The 24,732-nt window shown below is 40.7% G+C and overlaps 1 protein-coding gene across 33 annotated transcripts in view; it reads right to left on the bottom strand.

The window, feature by feature from the left end:
• The window catches only part of LOC143648798 (uncharacterized), a 303,168-nt gene that overhangs the window by 242,554 nt on the left and 35,882 nt on the right, over positions 1 to 24,732 (bottom strand). For 15 of the 33 annotated variants that reach the window (XR_013158771.1, XR_013158786.1, XR_013158775.1 and 12 more), the window contains exon 1: positions 2,011 to 2,601. The exons of 1 other annotated variant lie outside the window; for it this stretch is intronic. The gene's annotated coding sequence lies outside the window, so the exon portion shown is untranslated. 17 more of the 33 variants (XR_013158784.1, XR_013158793.1, XR_013158798.1 and 14 more) reach the window with 11 other exon arrangements.

Raw genomic sequence — 24,732 nt, 5'->3', positions numbered from 1 at the left:
CAGAGGTATATTTGTGAGGATATCTTCAAGCACAAAAAGTTTAGAGTTGGAAAAAGTTGCCTTCATTTAAAGTGAAGGAATATGGCCAGTCAAGAACACCAACATAAGGGGTGTGGTTTGATAAACTCAAGGGTGAGGTGGGAGTAGAAAATTTGGCTGCTTAACTCATGCTGAGTGCTATGGGAAAAGCTCTGTGTGAAGCACCAGTGTGTTTAACAACGCTACCTCATTCTGAGAGAGAATGGGCTTCTTCCAACACAAGTATATTATTTCAGGGCCACTTGTGAAGGGGATATTTTACAGGACATTTTGGATGAGCCCCTCAGACCAAGTGGAGGCCCATCCCCATATAAAGGCACAGGCCTGTCTTTCAGAAGCTAGCAAAACTTGCAGATTGGAACTACTTCAGTTTTGGAAGTTTAATTTGTCCTCTGCAGGGTGAGGACCCTGCTTATTTCATTCCCTGTTTCTAGTTCTATTCATTTGGAAATTGTTTCCTGGTGTTCAATGAATCTTGCAAAATTTCTTCCCAAAGTTGAGGGGAGGCCATAGCGACAATTTCTTCCATGCAAAGGTGTTTGTACCTGACATGTGTCATGTCATTGAGATATTGATGTGATGCACCATTGATACTTTTAGCTGCTCATATCTACAAGGCAGACATTCACACCCAGGTTACCTGAATGTCAGTGTTGTGAAGGCTTCCTCAAGTGGACATGGACATAAAGCCAATAGCAGCACAGTTAGAAGAGCAGAAGTGCAACACCACCAACCATGGACTGAGATGGATGGAGAAGACCAGAATGTATTGGAACCCCAGGAACAGAGCCTGTACCTAAGACCAGGAGACTGAGCCTGGATCAACATTGAAGAGAAAGGAACTAGTAGGAGAAGCAGGAGTTGGGGAACTTCTTCTGAACACCAATGCCCTTCTTTCCATATAAGGAACTTGGCCACACAATTTCCAATTGGTATCCAGGTGCATCTGTGAAGTCATGCTTGTATTCACCCACATTGAGGTCACCCTAGAAACATACTTTCCTACAGCCCGCTCTAAAGCCACTCTTACCATGCCCTGCCTCCTTCCAGATCCTGCCTCCATCTTCCTCCATTCTGTCCATTCTCTTTCCTCTATACAGTCAGGAGATGTCCCATATTTCACCGAGAAATTTGTCAAGTTAATCAGAGATATGATTTACCCATGACCACAATCAAATTGAAACAGAGGAAACTTACAAACCAAGCCTGCACTGCCTTTGGCATGAGAGCAAAGGAATGGTTGTGGCATCATAGAGGCCCAGGGCTCAGGAATGAACCTGAGTCTGAAGCCAAGCAAAAGGTATGCCTGGAATCCCTGTGCATGGTGGGAGACTCCTCTCCTTCACACATGACCCTGACCTGCATCTTCTAAAGCCCTGCCCACAATTTACAGTCTGAGGTATCTTTAGTAATGGAAAACCAGTTGAATGCTGGCTTGCCCACAACTCCTTCACCCCAGTTAATATGATGATCAATAATGCATAACAGATGTACAAATGGAATGAAAAGCCATAAGAAATGAATCCCAAAATGGCAGCCAGATCCAGGGAAGGGTGGTTTTGAAGTCCAGCTCTACTGTGAGAGGCAGGAAATATCCAAAACAGGAGACAACAAGTGGGACACATAGGATTTGAGGTCTAAGGGAGGAGCCACACTGAGGAAGTCCAGATATTCATGTGGCCACAGGTGGCAGAGTGAAGGGACAGAACAAGGAGCAAGGAAGGGTCATTCCAAGCAAGATCTTGGAGCCATTTACTAGAAAGGAGCAGGTAGCCTGGATTGTGCTGACTCTCCCAACCAAGGAGCATGAGTCAGTGATCTGAGTACTCAAGGGGCTCAAGCATTACAGTGGGGCCAGAAAGAGCCTATTTTGTTTTTTATTGTTTACTTTTAGATCATATCATATATTGACATAGTCTAAAGGGCTAAAATGTTCTATAATTCTCTATTAAGATAAATGCACCTCTGTACCTCTCAATTTTCTTCTCCCACAGGAAACCACTTTCATAGTCTGGTGCTTCTTTTTCTGGGTGCTGCATCATTCATTTCATGTATATCTGTTGTCCAGCCTTCTCCTGCCTGAGTCCCATGTTCCCTACATTTGTCACCTATTTGGAGAGAGAGTGATGTCATTAATTTTAGTAATTTGGTACTTAATTTTCATGATAGATGAAAATTTAGTTCTGATGCCTGATTTTCTTATAATGTTGTTTGACAAACCTTTGTTGATTCTTCCCTCCTCATGCATTCCCTTTCTTTATCTCTTAGTTTCATTATGTTTCCTTTTTACATATTTTTCAAATTTTATATAAATTTTTTTGAAATATATTTTTTAACATATGATTTTCTTAACATTAGAAAAAAGCTGAAATACAAGACACATTAGATATATATTGTTAAAGGCACTAGCCACTATTTTATATTTTAGCTATTTCAATGTCAATTTTGATTAAATTAAACTAAAAATTCAGTTCCTTATTTGCACTTATCATGTTTCAAGGGAATATATAAAAGATATATATAAAATAAATGGTATGAAATCTTTAGAAATTGTGGCCCCACCATTACAGTACATTTTAATAAGCCAAGGATGGGTCACAAATGATGCCAAGACCCAGGGGCCCAAATAATTTATAAATTTCCTAAGAGTTGTTTGGCTGGATAAGACAAAGGACATTCTTACATCTTACATGATCATAGATAATGCAGAGATGTGACCAACTCCCTACACTGTAAAGGAAACACAGGCCCTTATAAGTGTATTAAATTTCTGGAGTCTCTTCATACCTCACCTAGCTCAAATACTTTGATCATTATACAGATCATTATATAGATTAAAAAGGGAGCTCAGTGGTATTGAGATACTGAGGCCAAGAAAGCCTTCTAATAATAAAAAACAGCTGTAAAACAAATTCAATCTTTAGGGACTTTAGTGGCAGTGCAAACTTGTGAATTGGATATTGCCATCTACCCAGAGAGGTTCAGATGGTACCTGTGCCAAAAACAAAATGGGAAACAAGTACCTGTCAGGTTCTGGTCCCAGCTATGAAAAGGAACAGAACAAGGGTATAACCCTATTGAAAAACCACTGCTAGCAGTATATCTTACTCTTAAGCAAACTATCCTATTCCAGTGTCTTTGCCAATAATTGTGCAAATGTCACTGCCAATAAATGGATGGGTCAAAGACACGTGTATTCATTCTAAAAGTGCTTGTGCACAAGCTAGCATGCTATAATAATAGTGTACTTATTAGCAACAATTGAGGACTCTCCATACTAGCCTGCTATCTGAGTGGTTACATAAATTATTGGGTCCAGTTACAAATGTAGAGAATCTGAACTCCCCTCCACCATTCATGACAGCAATAGAGAAATTTTCATCAATAATAAAGGGTGTAGGAAAATGCCTGGTATATTGAGTGTTCCTGCAGAGGACAATACCACTGATGGCACATGAGAGCAGTTAAAATAACTATGGACATCATATGGATAGGTGAAAGATAAAATCAAAGGAGTCAATGGGCTGAGCTATGAGACATCTGGATGATTAGTCCATGAGCCTATGCCAATCTCCAAACACACCAACAGCTAGGCCATGAATTATGGTCTTATTCTTTTGATATGACAGTGGCACAGGAGAAGCGGATGATGTCCAGTGAGAAAATATGGAGTAAAGCCTTATGGGAAGATATCTGAGTTTGGGCACAAAATCTTGATGCTAAAAAAATGCTCTGGCACATTGCAGGCCATACTCCACTCATACCTTTGAGAAACCTGGAAGCTGAAACCTTAGCTAAAATTGGATGAGTTGATGAAAACCATGACCAAGTAGATTGGTTACACCATAAATTGAGACACAAGGGTCCTAAGACTTTGTGGAAATTATGTAAAGAGACATCTCCCTTTGAAATAAAAATATAGCGATGTACGTTTGGCCTGCGAGTTCTGTCCAATATGCACTCAATGGGGACACCCATAATATGGATGCAGGTCAGCCCACACTCACAATTATAGTGTACAGGACCCCTTCTCTGTCAGATGGATAAATGTACACACTAACCTTTGTAGATACTGCATCTGGAATTCTGTAGGCTTTTGGATATTGATAAGCAAATCAAGCTTCAACAACATGAGGACTAGAAAAAACTTTCCTGTATTTAAGCATAGCCACATATTGTAAGCAACCAAGGTACCCATTTTACAGGTCACCAAGTCCAGGGCCAAGTGCAAGAAGAAGAGATTACATGGCATTTTCATCTGCCCTGATAACCTTAGGCCACTGGCCTGATACAGAAGAATGATGGTATTTTAAAAGAACAGCTACAACAGTTATCTACAAACCCCTCATTGCATTGTGAGCAAGTCACCTATAAGCAATTAGGTTAATAGTGTACTGTTAACTGGACAAACTTCAGGTATGAAGCCTTTAGTACTCCAATGTTCACTCCATCAGCAATAAGCACAGAAGTGACACCAGATCAAAACATTACTCCAGTTGTAACAGAACAGGGTCATGTATTGAGATTATTGCAGGCCATACCCAAAGACACCCACCAAATTTTGTGGAGCTTACACTGCAGCAAGCCACCCAGATTGATAAGTGTTCATATTCCTTGGGGACAAAGAAGGGAATTAGCAATAACTCTGACTTTTATATGTAGTATGTACCCATTGCTCTAGTTTATGGAAAATTTCTATAGTATCTGAGCAGGCAGAAGTCATGCTCCTATTATGGCTTAATGCATAGGTCCCATTATATATTGTCTCATCTGGTGCAATAGAACACTTGGGGGTCTGTCCTAGTTTGTTAAATCTGCTCAAGAAGATATCATGAAATGTGTTGGCTTTATCATGGGAATTTGTTATTTTACAAGCTTACAGTTCTGAGACTTAGATAAATGTCCAAAACAAGGCAATATTTTTTTCCAAAAGCTTAGTTACTTGTGATCCTAGACTCCTCTATCATATGGCAGAATCTGCTGGCCTCTCCTTTCTCTTCAGTGTTGCTTCAAGCTTCTTGCTTCCATAGCTTTCTCTATCTTTTTCTGAATTTCATTTTCTTATAAAGGAGTCTGGTAAGAGGATTAAGACACACTCTGAATGAGGTGGGACACATCTTAGCTTAAGATACTAATTACCAAAAAATCTTAAAAATGGGTTTACACCCATAGAAATGGATTAGCAACATACTTTCCTGGGGTCCATAGAGCTTCAAACCACCACAGGGGAAAAGTTTGGTACATTGCCCCAGGAAGAAAGCAATGTTGGGAAATATCTTGTCAGGAGATAGGCCTGTAACTTGCATTATTATGGAATGGTCATGACATCCCCATGTTGGTTCTTACTAAACATCTTGTACTTTTGTCCCTAGTATAATGCTTCTAATCTTTACAACAGAAGAAGGTGAATTCCTGAAATGGGAAACTGAAGTGACTACAACCCATCACCAGACTGAATTCTGGGTGTGTGAACAGTTACCATCTTCTCCCAGAAATATTCCCTGGACAGTGTTACAATTTAACCTAACAGAGTAGAGTTTGATGATTTGCTTTACTGATTGTCCTCTTGAGATTAACACACATGGGCACTGATAGATGCATCTTTTATAGTTTTTGCCTCAAGATGTGCCCCTCAATCACCTCAGGGATATTCATGGAAAGAAGAGCAGGTAGAATGTAAGGGTGGGTTTTTTGAGGATGGAATGTGAGGCAATGGGCCAAAAAAAGACATAAATTCCTAGATAAGAAGAAAGCCTTCAGCAATTGCATCAAAAAATAAATGTGCATGTTCCTTAACATGATAGTTAGTGGTGCTAATACTATACCTGACATGTACCATGTCTTCAAAGAGACATATTTATGATCTTGAAAACCCTGATTTGGCTATGTGCTTCTTTCCTCTTGTCCTATATAACTCACTGTAACCCACTGGATGGTGTGGAGTGCTACTCTGAATATCCTGCAGCCACCAGGGAATAGCTTCCCACTCCGTAAGTTCCTTAATAAAGTGTTATATGGAGTAAAAATGGAATTATTTTGTTTTATGGTTTTTTTTGTTTTTGGTCTAAAGTGCCAAATAAATTTGGGGAGACCTATTCAGACAAAACTGAAGGCATTCTGGCTTTCAGTGTATGTATTTACTGTTTTTCCTTCTGCAAGTATATAAGTTTCTTGGGATGATATAATATTAAGTAAGGAATTTGACCCTATTAATTCATGGTTAGAAGCATAAGCATATCTAAAATGGTAAATTCTTGAGTTTTCTTTAAGGTAGGAATCACATATAAACCAAAAAGCATATGCATTAGCAATTGGAATTTCTTGCAGATTTATTCAGGGGGGTTAATAATTGGTCAGTTCAAACTATGTAGTCATGAGGAGTTTCATCACAGATAGTAGAAAGGAAAGTAGCAGGATTAAGGTTGTGACAATGAACAAAGGAGACAACAGGATGGAAAAATAAGAGAATTTCATAGGAAGATAACCCGTTGGTAGAGAAGTTTTCTACAAAATGAGGGGCATAAATAGTCAAGAGTGATCCTATAATTAATTCTTAAATTGATACTTAAGTTCTGCCACCACAGCAAGGGACCTCACATAAGAGGGCTGTCCCTTGACTATAGCACCCAATTCCTGGTTATAATATACAAAATATCCATGCTCATCTCTACACATATGTGTAAGGAAACCTAACCCACTCATTCCTGTTCATAGACAAGGAGAAAAATCAAATTAGATTGTCCCAAAGCAGGAGTGTTGACCAATGATGCTTTATTAACTTGAATGAATTTTGTCTAGTTTAATCCTATTTATGGGTCTCAATTAGTTTAGTGTTAGAGAAATCATATAGAGGTTGAGCCATCAAAGAAAAATCAGGAATTCAATTTTCATAACATACCTGTAAGTCCTAAAAATCCTCTTAAATGATGCTTGGTCTTGGGAGGAGGGAAAGTTAGAATACTTTGGATTTGGTTAAGTTCTTGGATGAGATCCTGGGGGCAGAGGTAGGTAGGGAATAAAGAGTGGGGCCCATATAATTTGAAGACATGGACCATAAATAGATTGGAATGATAGCTAAAAAAGGGTGACAGGGCGGGCCGCGGTGGCTCAGCGGGCAAGAGTGCTTGCCTGCCATGCCGGAGGACCCCGGTTCGATTCCCGGCCCCAGCCCATGTAAGAAACAAACAAACAAACAAAATATAATAAAAATAAAGATGTTTCCCTTTCTTCCTCCCTTCCTTCCTTCCATCCTTCCTTCCTTCTCTGTCTGTCTTTCCTTCCTTTCCTCCCTTTAAAAAAAAAAAAAAAAAAGGGTGACATTTAAATTTTAATTTTTTGACTGAAAGGGCTGGAATATGCATAGAACTTAATTCCTTATCCTAATTTGTTGAATCTTCTTCCAAAAGTTCCAAATTAATTTCCACCTTTTCAGAGAAAGATTTGTGTGCTTGGAATAATATGATGAAATCTCTTTGCAGAAAGTGAATTGAGGTAGTCATGACTACTAAAAATTGATTCATGCCTTGTAAAAGTCCTAATTGAAGGGGATGTGGTGGAGTTAGAGATGGCCATGGTTTGTTGGAGATCCCCACCATTTGAATATTTCTGTTCTCCAAGAAGGAAGGTTAATGAGGGTGGTGCGATTTAAGAATTAGCAGGTGGTCCCTGTATCTATTAGAACCCATCATTTCCAATTATCGGATCTATTTCACCCAAAGATGTGGATAAATGGAAAGCCTCTCTCATATACCCAGGGCAGCCCTAGTAGTTGCACTGAAAGTCACTGTTCTGGTATGTAAGTTGCAGAATGCAGTTTACCAGAACTGGAACAGATTTTTAAAAGGGGAATTTAATAAGTTGCAACTTTACAGTTCTAAGGCCATGAAACTGTCCAAATTAAGGCACCAACAAAAGGTTATCTTCATTCAAGAAAGGCTGTGAAGTTTGGGGTTTCTCTCTCAGCTTCAAGGGCACCTGTTAATATCCACTAGCTTTCTCTCCCAGCTTTTGGTTTGATGAAGCTCCTCTGGGGCATTTTCCTTCTTCATCTTCAAAGGTCACTTCCTGGTAGACTCTATTAATTCTGGTTGCTTAAAGGTTTTACCAAAGTAATTCCATCTTAAAATGCTTTAGTAAGCAACCCCACCATAAATGGGTGGAGATAAATCTCTATGGAAACCATTTCATCAAAAATTGCCAACCACAACTGGGTGGGTCATATCTCCATGGAAACAATCAAAAAAGATTCCACACAGCAATGCTGAATGAAGATTGAAAGACATGGCTTTTCTGGGGTACATAAAAGCTTCAAACTGGCACAGTCATCTTACTTTTTTACAGGATAAATAATGTCACCTTACTTTTTTAAAGGGCTGTTTTTTGGTAGTTTTAGCAGACTCTTTCCAATGCCCAGGTTATTTATAGTAACTACAATTACTGGCGCCCTGAAACATGGTGCCTAAGAGTTTGTTGGGCTATTTAAAAAAAATAATAAAACAGAAAATAACAAGTGTGGGTGAGGATTTGGAGAAATTGGGACTTGTACATAGTTGGTAGAACGTAAAATGGTGAAGCAAACGTGTAAAACAGTTTATTGATTCCTTAGAACATTGGACATAGAATTACATTGTATAATAGTTAAGGTCATGTATCGCCTTGGCTATGTGGTGATGTCCAGTTGTTTGGTGAAGCATGCACTGGATGATTACTACTGAGTATATTTCATAGACAGAAATGTATGTAAATTGGTTGATTGCATCTGCAGATGACTGCATCTGCAATCAACAAAGGAGACAGCTCTCCAGGAAGCCTGAAAAGCCAGAACTGGGGACTTCAGAACTCAGAAAGAATTTCTTTCTCTACTTTACTCAGCCACTTCTCCTGCACTATTCAACTTCCCCTTCATGGGCATTTCCAGCTTGTAGCCTGCTATATAGAATTTGGACTTGTTAATCCCCACGGTTGTATGAGTCAGTTCCCATTATATATTTATAGATAGATTTTGATACAGAGAGTGCAATGGAGATACACAAAATATCTGTCCAGGTGGCACTGGATACTTCTTCCTTTCCCTGACCCCCTTCTAAGAAGGGGTAGTTTGGGAGATGTGGCCCCATCCAGAGATCTGCTATTATGTACCTAGATTAAAAGTAAGTTCCAAATTAGGGTCTGGAAAGTAAACTGAATACTTGTAGATAGGTTGGGATAACTTTTTTAAAGGTAAAATATCATGTGCTCCTTCCCTTTTCAGTTTTCCTTATATCTTTTTTCTTCTATCCCTTCTCTTTGGACTCTCCTTGTTAGTAGAGGAAAAGGAGTAAGGAATACTGATTTACACAACAGTCCCCCACTGCATGCACATCTCAAACCCAGGTTTATTGGTGATCAATAGTCAGATAAACAAACTAACTATACCTAGTCATATACCTGTATCATTCACACCAAATTATCTGACCCTCTCTGTTGGTGGAAAAGGAGAAAAAGTTCAGGAACATAACACAGATCACTAAGCAAGAGATATATTTATGTTGAGTCAGATGTGTGAAGTAGCCAACACACTACAGGGCTGGAAGTTTTCAGTTACCTACTTTTATTAAGTGTGTGAGATGGAAGAGAGGATCCTCCTAGGTCTCTATGGAATTCCACTGAGCCTAGCTGCTATCTGTGAAGCAGTGCGGATCTCCCAGCCTCCCTCAGGGTTGGAACAGGTTTTTGGGAAATTGGCAACTATTACTCAATAACAGAATCAGTTTTATCAGTGACTATGAATGTAGGGTCCTATCACCCACAAATTCCTCTTCAAAATTTTGCAAAATATATAGCTACTTGAATCTTACTCATTCTGAAAGCTGAGTGGATAATTTTTCTTCTGTATTCCAATAATCCCACTTCTGCCTGTTTGCCTTTCAGAGATATATACAATGTTCAATGATGAAAAGGAACAGAATAGTATTTGGTTTATACTGACACTTTCTTAGTATGAAAAGTTTCTGAATGTCTTAAAGTATTTTTACAACATTTCTTCTAAATATAGGTCATGAATAAAGCCACCTCATTAGATCCCTGAGCAGGTCTGATGCAGAAGCCCAGAAATGGGTGGGCGATCCATGCTACCAACCCCTTCCTTCCATTCTCTTGTTTCCTTGAGAACTCATAGCAGGCACTCAGTAAGAATGAAGGAAATACACTGCTATCACCTAATCCCAAAGTCCTGGGATATCCTATAAATATACCACCAAGCAGGGCAGAAGGCAGCATGGGACTATTTGATTAAATATACTGGGGAATGGTAAAGAGCACTGCTTATGATTCAAAGAGTTCATCTTCAGAGAATCTCTAACATTAGGGCTATGAGATAATGACTAAAGGTGTGCTGATTATCTTTGCAAGATTTTCATTCTACCTCCAAACTTGTTCACACAGCAGATTCCAGTTGCATGCCTCCCTAGGTGGTCCCATTTCCTAGCTCTCAGGGATTTCCTGCATTCTTCTTCAAACAGACACCCATGTATCCTCAAAACAACAGTGGCATGTTGTATCATCATACTTATAATCTCTCTGACTTCCTCTTCTTCCACCACTTGGACTAAATTATCTTCTTTTAAATGGTCTTCAAAATAGATTCCCTTTGCCACCAAATCCCTTCGGAGTAGCACGTCAATTGGTGAGTAACTTAATTACACGGGCAAAATTTCCTGCTTTAAATTAATGATACAATCATGGGTACTTTCACTGTGACCCTACCCTCTGAAGGCTTTGCTCTCCAAAAGGGATTTTAACACCTGACATCCTCAGACTAAGTTGTTGTCATAGGCTATTAGTGACGGTGACACTGGTGCTGGTGTTTTTGCAAAGCACTGCCTACCTCTCAATTCACTCTTTTCTCTATTTTCTAGCCTCTGCACTGATGCTGAAAAACCAAGAAATAGGTGGGTCATGGATGTAATCTAAATATTTTCTGAGTATCAGAGCATCATATCTGAATAATGTATTCTTTAATCTTGGCTGTTAAGCACGTGTAAGTGAATTAATTGTTTTCTAGTATTGTTCCGTCTTTGAATAACACAAAGGTTGTTTTCCTCTGGATGATTTAATTTTTTTAAGAATGCTTTTCTTGGTTAGGGGTGCTCTTTTGAACAGGGCCAAGAATGTCAATCTTACAGGAGCACATATGCTCCTAAAACAAAATGCTGCAACAGGTCATCAGAGCTCGTGGAAGAGCATCTCATCAGAGCCTTATAGAGGCTCAGATTTGTGCTCCATATCAGCCTAATACAAGGAACAGGCTTAGCCATGAGATATCAGGAGTGGAAAAGGGATAGAGAATGGGGTTGGGTAACTCTCTATAGATATGAATTTCCTAAATATTAAAATGTATAGCCACAACAATTGTGCTTGGAAACCTACATGGATGGCGGTGAGGTTTGGATTGTAACAATGTCCTCCACATCAGTACCCTTCCCTTACCTGTTCCATAGATTTTAGACTTGTCTTTTTGAGTGCTTTGTACATAGCTGTCCTGCTTTGCCAACCTAATGGATTTAGAAAAGTATGAAGTGGGACAGGGCCAAACTGTGAATCTCTACTGTGGACTGATCCTAGGATACCTTACCTCACTGAAGTCCAGATGTTGCTTGATTTATTGTAATAGTAAATTACCCTGCCTGTAGTGGATTAAAAGAATGTAAATCCCATTACAGACAAGCAGAGATAGACAGAAGCCAGGCCCCAATACCATGGGTCACTGTGGCTGCTCAATTTATATATAAAAATTTTCAACATCCACAGTGAAGTGCTGCGTCAGGTAACGAGGCATTGAGAAAGCCCACTCCAACACAGCATTCCAGTCTCACATCACGGGGCTTAGAACAGTTACAGCAATCCAGTTACTGGGGGAGGGGATGCCCAGAAGAAGGTTCATCCATGACTCATTCCCCCACTTCACCTCTCCTTTGCCCCAAATAATACCCCTCATCCATGCTCTATTATTTCCATATTATCACTGATTTCCACATTTATCCTTTATTTACTTCATACACATCAATTTCAGTGTAAATTTCAATTTTACTTAATACAGAAATATATGATGCCTCTATGCTGATTCACTAGTTCCACAGTTGTCTAAACTGAATTTCTCCCAAGAATTTTGGGTAAACTTGATTTACCTGGAGTCTCCTCTTTTGTCAACTTTGGTGTGCCTGGATAATCCTTTTGAACTATATCAAGAGTTTCTCTACATGTCATTATTGAAATTTTGTGTTTGAAATTTAATTTTGTCTTTATTTTGTCAGATAGTTCTTTAGGGTGAGAATTTACCAGAACTGACAGATACTTTCTCTGTCTGCTTTCAATCAATACCTTCTCCATCATCTCTTTTATCCAGATAACTTAAACTCCAAACTGTATCATTCTGTGTATTCCCCTTGACTTCAGGAGTCAAAAGCCCCTTCATAAACCCTATGATTTTATATGTTTAATTAATTTAATTCATATGCTTCAATATGATATTTCAGAATACATTCAGATAATAAGAAAATATTTAAAATATCATAAAACAAGCACACTTATCCAAATATGGTGTATCAGGACAATACATATACAATTCACTGTATTGTATATAGCTACTTGAATAACACATATATACAAAAACCTACAATAAGATACGTTATATAATAATATATTTTCTATGAATTATATACTATATAAAGCTTATTACATTTTATAGAACTGGTGTGCATCTACAAACATATGTATTGTATCTCATGACAAGTAAGAATTTCTGAAATTGTTATTAGAGAAAATGACTCTAGCACATTAGTTGGTGTCATGTGATGACTTGGAAATAGCATGTTCAATGGTTTTGAAAAGCTTTTCATACATGTTTGTAATAAGAACACCACCATTCTCATAGTATTAATAATAAATCTTTCATCTTTGGGTGATAAAAAGGTCTACAAGTTACTAATAGTACTATCTTATGTACATCTGCTATGTATTAGTTAGGGTTCTCTAGAGAAACAGAATCAGCAGGAAACACTCTCAAATATAAAATTTATAAAAGTGTCTCACATAACCATGGGAACACAAAGTCCAAAACCCACAGAGTAGGCTGTGAAGCCGATGATTCTGATAGAGGGTCTGGATGAACTCCACAGGAGAGGCTCACCAACCAAAACAGGAAGAGCCTGTCTTTTCTGAATCCTCCGTATAAGGATTTCATTATCTGAGTGATTAGATTAAGCATCACTCATTGCAGAAGACATGCCCCTTTGGCTAATGACAAATGGAATCAGCTGTGGATGCAGCTAACATGATCATGATTTAATTCTATGAAATGTTCTCATCACAACAGACAAGCCAGCACTTGCCCAACCACCACTTGGCCAAGTTGACACATGAACCTGACCATGACAGTCAACCCCTTGTCAACTTAGCAACTATTCATACTATCTTAAACCATACCTAATTTCTAAATAAAAAACAACAAAACACACATTTCTTTTCTTTCACCTAACAATACTCAACTGTCCTTCATATAACTGGAAACACATTAAATCTCTCCAGAATAGGGTGCAAATCCTTGGGTAATATTCATTCTTAAACTTGACATCTTACAACTTCAATAGTATAACATGAACAAAACAGCATTACATTTCTCGTTTCTGTAACTGATCATGTGGTCGAAGTTCATATTTATCACTACCTTCTTCCACTACCCATTCCATGTTCCTTTTACCCTCAGCAAGCACTTCAGCTGGCCGTGGTTCTTTGCCTGGTGGGGTGACCTAAACCTTCATTCCTGAAGTTTCAGAGCCATTGGTAGTCCTGCCTGGATTGGACTGTTGCAGTTTTCCATTGATTTTAATCACAGGGCATGGTAGTATTAAAAGGCACCCTAGGAAATCTCCTATATTCCAAGAAAACTCTTCTTTACCTCCATTATGTAGTTGCAGTCCTACTTCCTCCTGATACTCAGGGTCAATTACCCTAGACAATAATGTAATCCCCTTCTTGGCTTGTTGATCCAGTGGCATAAGTAGCCCAAAGTGACCAGATGGCAGTCTTAACTTCCAACTCAGTGAAATCATTGTTGTTTCTCCTGGAGGAAGCACTTCTTGTTTTGGAACTAAAACCTGTAGACCAGTAGAGCTCAGGGTCACAGGGACAGGAAGTAAAAATTTTCCTAGTGCATCATTAGGGATAGTAGTGAGTGGTACCACTCCTATTTCCTGGACCTATAGATCCTGGCTATGGGAGAAATATCACCATACAGCTGATGCTGATTCAGAGCATATACAGCTTTCTGGAGAACATACCCCAGCCTTTCACAGTATCGCCACCTAGTCGGCACCATAATTGAGTTTTCAAAAGGCCATTCCACCATTCTATCAATCCAGCTGCTTCTGGATGATTGTAATACCAGAGAATTCCATGAACATGTGCCCATTCCCACACTTCATTTGCTGTGAAGTGTGTCCCTTGATCAGAAGCAATGCTATGTGGAATACCATGACAATGGATAAGGCATTCTGTAAGCCCACGGATGGTAGTTTTGGCAGAAGCATTGCATGCAGGGAAAGCAAACCCATATCCAGAGTATGTGTCTATTCCACTTAGAACAAATCACTGCACCTTTCATGAAGGCAGTGGTCCAATGTAATCAACCTGCCACCATGTAGCTGCCTGGTGACCTCGGGGAATGGTGCCATATCAGAGGCTAAGTGTGGGTCTCTGCTGCTGGCAGATTGGGCACTCAGTAGTGGCTGTAGCCAGGTCAGTCTTGGTAAGTGGAAGTCCATGTTGCTGAACCCATGCATAACCTCCATCTCTACCACCATGACCACTTTGTTCATGAGCCCATTGGGCAATGACAGGAGTTGCTGGGGAAAGAGTCTGACTGGTATCCACAGAATGCGCCATCTTATTCACTTGATTATTAAAATCTTCCTCTGCTGAAGTCACCCTCTGGTGTGCATTCACCTGGGACACAAATATCTTCACGTTTTTAGCCCACTCAGAAAGGTCTATCCACATACTTCTTCCCCAGACCTCTTTGTCACCAATTTTCCAATTATGGTCTTTCCAAGTTCCTGACCATCCAGCCAAACCATTAGCAATAGCCATGAGTCAGTATACAAACACACCTCTGGCCAGTTTTCCTTCCAAGCAAAATGAAAAACCAGGTGCACTGCTCAAAGTTCTGCCCACTGGGAGGATACCCCTCACCACTGTCCTTCAAGGACACCCCAGAAAGGGATTGTAATGCTACAGCTATTCACTTTTGAGTGGTACCTGCATATCATGCTGAACCATCTGTAAACCAGGCCTGAGTTTTCTCTTCCTCAGTCAATTCACTGTAAGGAACTCCCTAACAGGCCATAGCTCTGATCTTGGAAAGAGAAGGTAATGTGGCAGGAGGGGAAGCCATGGGCATTTGGGCCACTACCTCATGTAATTTACTTGTGCCTTCAGGACCTACTCTGGCTCTATCTCATATATACCATTTCCATTTTACAATAGAGTGCTGCTGCACACACCCAACTTTATGGCTTGGTGGGTCAGACAACACCCAGCTCACGATAGGCTACTCAGATCTCATGGTAACTTGGCAGCCCATGGTTAATCATTCAGTCTCTACTAAGGCCCAGTAGCAGGCCAAAAGCTGTTTCTCAAAAGGAGAGTAGTTATCGGCAGCAAATGGTAAGGCTTAGCTCCAAAATCCTAAGGGTCTGTGTTGTGATTCTCCTATAGAGGCCTGTCAAAGGCTCCAGACAGCATCTCTATTTGCCACTGACACTTCCAGCACCATTGGATCTGCTGGATCATACAGCCCAAGTGGCCGAGCAGCTTATATAGCAGCCTGGACCTGTCGCAGAGCCTCCTGTTGTTCAGGTCTCCATTCAAAATTAGCAGCTTTTCTGGTCACTTAATAAATGGGTCAGAGTAGCACACACAAATGACGAATATATTGTCACCAAAATCCAAAGAGACCAACTAGGCATTGTGCCTCTTTTTTGTCATAAGAGGGGCCAGATGCAGCAACTTATCCTTCACCTTAGAAAGGACATCTCAACATGCCCCACACCACTGGACACCTAGAAATTTCACTGAGGTGGAAGGCCCCTGTATTTTTGTTGGATTTATCTCCCATCCTTTGACATGCAAATGTCTTACTAGTAAATCTAGAGTAGTTGCTACTTCTTGCTCACTAGGTCCAATCAACATGATATCATCAATATAATGGACCAGTGTGATGTCTCATGGGAGGGAGAAATGATCAAGGTCCCTGCAGACAAGATTATGACATAGGGATGGAGAGTTGGATATACCCCTGAGGTAGGACAGTGAAAGGATATTGCTGACCTTGCTGGCTGAAAGCAACCCATTTCTGGTGGTCCTTACTAACTGCTATTGAGAAAAAAGCATTTGCCAGATCAATAGCTGCATACCAGGTACCAGAGGATGTACTGATTTGCTCAAGCAATGATACCGCATTTGGAACAGCACCCGCAATTGGAGTTACCATCTGGTTGAGCTTATGATAATCCACTGTCACCCTCCAAGACCCATTTGTTTTTTGCACAGGCCAAATAGGAGAGTTGAATAGGAATGTGGTGGGAATCACCACCCCTGCATCCTTCAAGTCCTTAAGAGGGGCAGTAATCTCTGCAATTCCTCCAGGAATCTGGTATTGCTTCTGATTTACTATTTTGCTCAGTAGGCATTAGTTCTAGTGGCTTCCATTTGGTTTTTCCTATCATAATAGCCCTCATTGCATGAGTCAGAGAGCCAATGTGGGGATTCTGCCAGTTGCTCAGTATGTCTATACCAATTATACATTCTGGAACTGGGGAAATAACTACAGAATGGGTTCAGGGGCCCACTGGACCCACTGTGAGACAGACCTGAACTAAAACTCCATTGATCACCTGGCCTCCATAAGCCCCCACTCTGACTGGTGGTCCAGAGTGATGTTTTGGGTCCCCTGGAATTAATGTCACTTCTGAACCAGTGTCTAATAATCCCCAACATATGGGATCATTTCCTTTTCCTCAACACACAGTTACCCTGGTAAAAGGCTGTCAGTCTCCTTGGGGAAGGCTTGGAGGAAGATTAACAGTATACATTTGTGGCAGTGTAACAGGGTTCTCCCCTAAAAGTACCTGGCCTCTCCTTCATTCAAGGGGCTCTGGTTATAATTTCTGTTTCAAGTCCAGAAATTGATTAAGGGGCCGTGACTGTGTTTTTGTAATTCAGGTTAGACTTCCATTCACTTGACCTAGAATGCTTTTGGTTATACAGCTCAAACAAGAATTCGGTAGACTGCCCTTCTATTGTATTTCTAGGTATGCCATGATTTACTAGCCAATGCCACAAATCTCTGCACGTCATATAATTTTGTCGCCTGCTTTGAGTTTGCTATTATAATAGGCATGTCTACCCTGTCTTTGGCAATTAAGTGCTGCCACCTGGCTTCTGCCAACATGGATTTCTGTCATCCCCATTTAGTTTAAGGATTCTAGCTCAGTGACAGCAGTTCCTACAGTAATATATGACCTAAAGAGAAGTGCAACCACAGAGCTCTTCAGGGATGATGGTCCTAGTCTCACAAATTTATTTCTCACTGTTCTGGTAAAAGGTGCATCCTCCTGACATTCCTGGGGTGTAAGAGCAGGCTTTGCATGATAAATCCACTCTAACATTCCAATCTCTGTAAGCATCTGGACCCCCTCATCTACATTATACCAGGGCAGTTCTGGCATTTTAACCTCAGGTAATGTCAGCTATCTGTTTGACCCATGTTTCAACCAACCATCCAAACAAACTGTTAACACCTTTTCTAACCGCTTGAGCTATAACATTGAATACAGAATGTCTGCTTAGTGGGCCCATATCAATAAATTCAGCCTGATCCAGCCTTATATTCCTCCCACCATTATCCTACACTCTTAAAATCCATTGCCACACATATTCCCCTGATTTCTGTCTATATAAATTGGGAAACTCTCACAGTTCTTTTGGAGTATAACGTACCTCCACATGTGTGATACTTTGTACCTCACCTTTAGGGGCCTGTTGGGCCTAGTTATAGGTCTGGAGGAAATGAGGGGTGGTGGGGGTGGGTCATGAAAAGAATTAGAAGTATCTTCCAAGCCATTTGCTTTGGGGCCTTAGTTTGCAGTTTCATCTGGTGAAACAGGATTAATCACTCTAGGGCTAATCCCTTCAGGAGGAGGTTGGGTTGCCAACTCCTCAAGGCAGGCTGGAGGTAGGGTGGTTATGTCCTTAGGGCAAACTATTACAGAGTTATCTAGAGAAGACTCAGCATGATCTAGGGTTTCAACCTCACCCCCAATATCATTATCCATCCATATGTCACCATCCCATTTTTCAGGGTCCCACTCCATTCTAGTTTGCTAGCTGCTGGAATGCAACACACCACAGACAGATTGGCTTTTAATAAAAGGGGATTTATTTTGTTAGTTCTCCAGAGGAAAGGCAGCTAACTTTCTACTGAGGTTCTTTCTTACATGGGAAGGCACAGGATGGTCTCTGCTGGCCTTCTCTCCAGGCCTCTCGGTTCTGACAACTTTCCCCTGGGTGGTTCCTTTCTGCACCTCCAAAGGCCTGGGATGATGCAAATGCTGAGATGAGGAATGCCGACTGCTTAGGCCGTGCTATGTTGTGCTCTCTCATTTAAGCACCAGCCAATTAAGTCAAACATCATTCATTGCAGTAGGCACACCTCCTAGCCGAATGCAGATGTAATTAGCAACAGATGAGGTTCACACACCATTGGCTCAAGTCCACAGCAGCAGAACTAGGTGCCTTCACCTAGCCAAGTTGACAACTGAATCTAACTACCACACACTGCTTTCCAATCAATGCCCTCACTTTAACGGCAGACACCATGCAAGGTTTAGGTTTCAGTTTATGTTGTAAAGTTGCTATTCTAACAGTAAGATTCTGAGTCTGATTTTCAGAGATCTCAAGTCTACAACTACAGGAAATAAGATTTTCCTTCAGGATACTCGTAGAAATGTCTACATCTTTCAGACAGCACTTATGCTTCTTGTTTGAAGCCTTAAGCCCATCCCTTTCACCTGTTAATGTAGACAGTGTATCTAACCACAACCAGCCAACATCTCTATACCTCTTATTTCTACAAAATTCTGTAAAGGTGTCAAAAATATCCCCTAGAGCCTGGCTTCATACTGGCTCTGTCTGGCTTGGAAGACTGACTTCCTCTTGGGTTCACCCACACCCACAAATTTGGCACCCAGGCAAAGGCAGCTCTGGACAGCTAAACAAACCAGTGTAAGACACAAGTCAAACAGCCTGGGGTGAAGGTTTATCTGTGTAAAGACCTATAATAGGGCCCCTAGGAGAAGGAGTGTCTATTCCATAGAAAATAAAGGGGGATTCAGTTTTTTTTAAAGGGCGGACTATTAAGGCCACTAGACAACAAAAGCTCAGAAGAAACAGCCCACAAAAGGGAGCAACGACTGCACTGTACATTCACCTGAGGCTGATATTCTTGATATGATGACTGGATTCTGAAGGGTGACACTGGCAAAAATAAATTTGACTTGCAGTGATAAAATGGGAAAGGTATTTTCACATTGTTTTTTCTTTTGTTAGCCTCTGGCATTCAAGGTAAAAACAAGAGCTGGATTCTAAGTCATGAGAGAGACAACTCAGAGACTAAATCCTAGATTTAATACTTTAAGATAGTAAAATGTACAAATACAACAAAATTTTAAACCACAAAAAGAAACAGGAAGTTATGGCCCACTCAAATGAAGAGGATGAAATAAAGAAAACAACAAGGATGAAGATCAGACTGTGTCTTCCAAAAGGACAAATGCTTGTACCAAAAAATAAAATAATGATTACAATGGAACTGTAAGTTAAGACTGCTACCCAACGGAAAAGCTTTGGGTTCTTCATGCCTGTGAATCAACAGGTAAAGAGGGGATTCCTGTGTTGACTGGGGTGGTTGATCCTGATGATCAAGCGGAAATGACGGCAACTACACAATGGAGGTTGTACTAGTTAGGGTTCTCTAGAGAAACAGAATCAACAGGAAACACTCGCATATACAAAATGTATAAAAGTATCTCACGTGACTGCAGGAACACAGAGTACAAAATCTGCAGGGCAGGCTGTGAAGCTGATGATTCTGATGGAGGGTCTGGACAAATGCCACAGGAGAGTCTTGCCAACCTAAGCAGGAAGAGAGCCTATCTTTTCTGAATCCACCTTAAAAGGCTTCCAGTGATTAGATGAGCATCACTCACTGCAGAAGACACACTCCTTGGCTGATTACAAATGGAATCAGCTGTGGATACAGCTGACATGATCATGATTTAATTCTATGAAATGTCCTCATTGCAGTAGACAGGCCAGGACTTGCCCAACTGACAAATAGGTACCACCACTTGGCCAAGGTGACACATGAATCTGACCATGACAGTCAACCCCTTGTCAACTGGGCAGCTATATATATATCACCTTAAACCATACCTAATTTCTACATAAAAAACATTAAAACACACATATTTTATTTCACCTAATAATACTCAACTGTCCTGCATATAACTGGAAACACATTAACTCTCTCCAGAATAGGGTGCAAGTCCTTGAGTAATATTCATTCTTAAACTTGATATCTTACAACTTAAATAGTATAACAGGAACAAAACAGCATCACAGTCCTCATTTCGGTAACTGATCACATGGTTGTAGTTCATATTTATCACTACCTTCTTCAACTACCCATTCCATGTTACCTTTACCCTCAGCAAGCACTTCAGCTGGCCAGGGTTTTGCCTGGTGGGGTGACCAAACCTTCATTCCTGAAGTTTCAGAGCCATTGGTAGTCCTGCCTGGATTGGGCTGTTGCAGATTTCCATTGATTTTAATCACAGGGCATGCTAGTACTAAAAGATGCCCTAGGGGATCTCCCATATTCCAAGAAAACTCTTCTTTACCTCCATTGTTTAGCTGCAGTCCTATTTCCCCCTGATAGTCAAGGTCAATCACCCCAGACAATAATGCAATCCCCTCCTTGGCCTGTTGATCCAGGAGCATGAGTAGCCCAAAGTGACTAGGTAGTAGTCTTAGATTCCTGTTCAATGGAATCATTGGTGTTTCTCCTGGTGGAAGCACTCCCCCTTTTGGAACTAAAACCTGTAGACCAGCAGAGCTCAGGGTCACAGGGAAAGGAAGCAAAAATTTTCCTAGTGGATCACTAGGGGTAATAGTGAGTGGTGCCACTCCCCTTTCCACCCCTTGGTTCCTGGACCCATAGATACTGGCTATGGGAGAAACAGCACCATACTGCAGATGCTGATTCAGAGCATATACAGCTTCCTGGAGAACATTACCCCAGGCTTTAATCCTTCAAGTCCTTAAGAGTGGCAGTAATCTCTGCAATCCCTCCAGGAATCTGGTATTGCTTCTGATTTACTATTCTGCTAGCTAGGGGCATTTCTAGTGGTTTCTACTTGGCCTTTCAACCATAATAGCCCTCACTATATGAGTTAGAGAGCCAATGTGGGGATTCTGCCAGTTGCTTAGTATGTCTATATCAATTATATATTCTGCAATTGGGGAAATAACTACAGAATGGGTCTGGGTGCACACTGGGCCCACTGTGAGATGGATCTGAGCTAAAATTCCATTGATCATCTGGCCTCCATAAACCCCCACTCTGACTGGCAGACCAGACTGATGTTTTGGGTCCCCTGGAATTAATGTCTCTTCTGAACCAGTGTCTAATAATCCCCAAATATCTGATCACTTCTTTGTCCCCAGTGCACAGTTACCCTGGTAAAATGCCATTGGTCTCTTTGGGGAAGGCTTGGAGAAAGATTAACAGTATAAATTTGTGGCAGTGTAACAGGGTTCTCCCCCAAAGGGATCTGGCCTCCCCTTCATTCAAGGGGCTCTGGGTCTGCAAACTGCCTCAAGTCTGGAAATTGAGTAAGGGGCCGTGACTCTGTGTTTTTGTATTTCAGGTTAGACTTCTGTTCACTTGACCTAGAACTCTTATGTTTATACAGCTCAAACAAGAATTTAGTAGGCTGCCCTTCTATTGTATTTCCAGGTACCCCATGATTTACTAGCCAACACCACAAATCTCCATGAGTCATATAATTTTGACTCCTGCTTTGAGTTTCCTGTCTATTACAATAGTCATATCTACCCTGTCTTTGGTGATTAAGTGCTGCCACATGGCTTCTGCCAACTCAGAATCCTATCATTCCCGTTGTGTTTAAGGATTCCAGCTCAATGACAGAAGTTCCTACAGTAATATCTGACCTACAGAGAAGTGCAACCACAGAGCTCTTCAGGGATGATAGTGCTAGTCTCACAAATTTATTTCTCACTCTTCTGGTAAAAGCTGCATCTTCCAGATATTCCTGGGGTGTAAGAGCAGGTTTGCATGATAAATCCACTCTAACATTCCAATCTCTCTAAGCATCTGGATCTCTTCATCTACATTACCTCAGGGCTGTTCTGGCATTCCAATCTCAGGTAATGTCAGCCACTTTTTAATCCATGTTTCAACCAATCATCCAAACAAACTGTTAATACTTTTTCTAAACCCTTGAGCTATAACATTGAATGCAGAATGTCTGCTTAGTGGGCCCATATCAATAAATTCAGCCTGACCCAGTCTTATATTCCTCCTACCATTTTCCCACACCCTGAAAATCCATTGCCACACATATTCCCCTGATTTTTGTCTTTATAAATTGGAAAACTCAACAGTTCTTTTGGAGTATAAGCTATCTCCTCATGTGTGATACTTTGTACCTCACCTTTAGGGGCCTGTTGGGACTTTAGTCTAGTTATAGGTCTGGAAGAAATGAAGGGTGGTGGGGGTAGGTCATGAAAAGAATTAGAAATATCTTCCAAGCCATTTGCTTCAGGGCATTCATTTGCGGTATCTTCTGGTGAAACAGGATTAATCACTCTAGGGTTAATCCCTTTAGGAGGAGGTTGGGTGGCCAACTCCTCAAGGCAGACTGGAGGTGGGGCAGCTATGTCCTCAGGGCAGACTATTACAGGGTTATCTAGAGAAGATTCAGCATGACCTAGGGTTTCAACCTCACCCCTGACATCATTACCAATCCATATGTCACCATCCAATTTCTCAGGGTCCCTCTCCTTTCCAATCAATGCCCTCACTTTTACAGCAGACACCATGCAACATTGAGATTTCAGTTTAGTTGTAAAGTTGCTACTCTAACAATAAGATTCTGAGTTTGATTTTCAGAGATCTCAAGTCTACGGCTACAGGGAATAAGATTTGCCTTCAGGATACTCACAGAAACTTCTACATCTGTCAGATTGCATTTAAGCTTCTCTTTTGAAGTCTTAAGCCCATCCCTTTCACTCCTTAATGTAGCAAGTGTATCTAACAACAACCAGCCAACATCTCTATATCTCTGATTTCCACAAAACTCTGTTAAAGTGTCAAAAACATTATTCCCCAGAGCCTGGCTTCATGCAAGCAAAGCATTAGGAGAATCAAATGTTGATATTTTGACTATTCCTTTTGCCAACTCACTCCATGGATTGGGAGTGTCATTCTGATTATGGGAATCAGAGTCCTTAGTGCCTTTGAATTCAGTCAGTGTAGAAAATCTTTCATAAAAACCAATTTTTAAGATTCTGTTTCTTAAGAACCACTCCTGGTACCAAGATATATTAGTTAGTATTCTCTAGGGAAACATAATCAACAGGGAACACTCACCAATATAAAATTAATAAAAATGTTTCACATGACCGTGGGAATGCAGAGTCCAAAACCCACAGGGCAGGCTGTGAGGCCTATGATTCTGATGGAGGGTCTGGACAAACTCCACAGGAGAGGCTCACCATCTGAAGCAGGATGAGAGCTTTTCTCTGCTGAATCTTCCTTAAAAGGCTTCCAGTGATTAAATTGAGCATCACTTATTGCAGAAGACAATCCCCTTGACTGGTCACATATGGAATCATCTGTGGATGCAGCTGAGATGATCATGATTTAATTCTCATTGCAACAGACAGGCCAGCACTTGCCCAACCAGACAAACAGGTACCACCACTTGGTCAATGTGACACATGAACATAACCATGACAGAGGTAGAGAAGAGTAGCCTAGAATATAGGATGTCTCCTGGAGTGTCTCTTAGTACTACCACACTGTGTCTTAACATTAATGGAAACCTGCAACAACCCAATCCAGGCAGGACTACCAATGCCCTAGAAACTTCAGGAATGAAGGTTTGGGTCATCCCACCAAGCAAAGAAACACAGCTAGTGGAAGTGATTGCTGGGGTAAAGGGAATTTGGAAAGGATTGTGTAGGAAGGTAATTACAAGTATGAGCTATGTCCATGTAACCATTTACAGAAGTGAGGAGTACAATGCTTATGAATATTTCTTTCTTGTTTTGTTATGAGTATGTTTGTCTCTACACAAATCAAATATCTTTGTTTTTCCCCTTTATTATACCCTTATCATATGACACAAGTTGTATTAACTTCATATTGAAGTAATTAAGACATAGGATAAGACATTTTGAGAAGATGGTAGAATAGGGTAGATCGATTTCTGCCCTGCTCCAAGGAAGTTAGAGAAAGGACAGGAGGGCACCTGAGAATGTGATTCTAAAGTGCAACTGACCTGAGAGAGTCTG

The sequence above is a fragment of the Tamandua tetradactyla genome, chromosome 10 (assembly GCF_023851605.1).
Source record: "Tamandua tetradactyla isolate mTamTet1 chromosome 10, mTamTet1.pri, whole genome shotgun sequence".
Classification (NCBI taxonomy): domain Eukaryota; kingdom Metazoa; phylum Chordata; class Mammalia; order Pilosa; family Myrmecophagidae; genus Tamandua; species Tamandua tetradactyla.
Note: the sequence above shows the minus strand (reverse complement) of the source record. Positions and strands in the feature narration are given on the sequence as shown.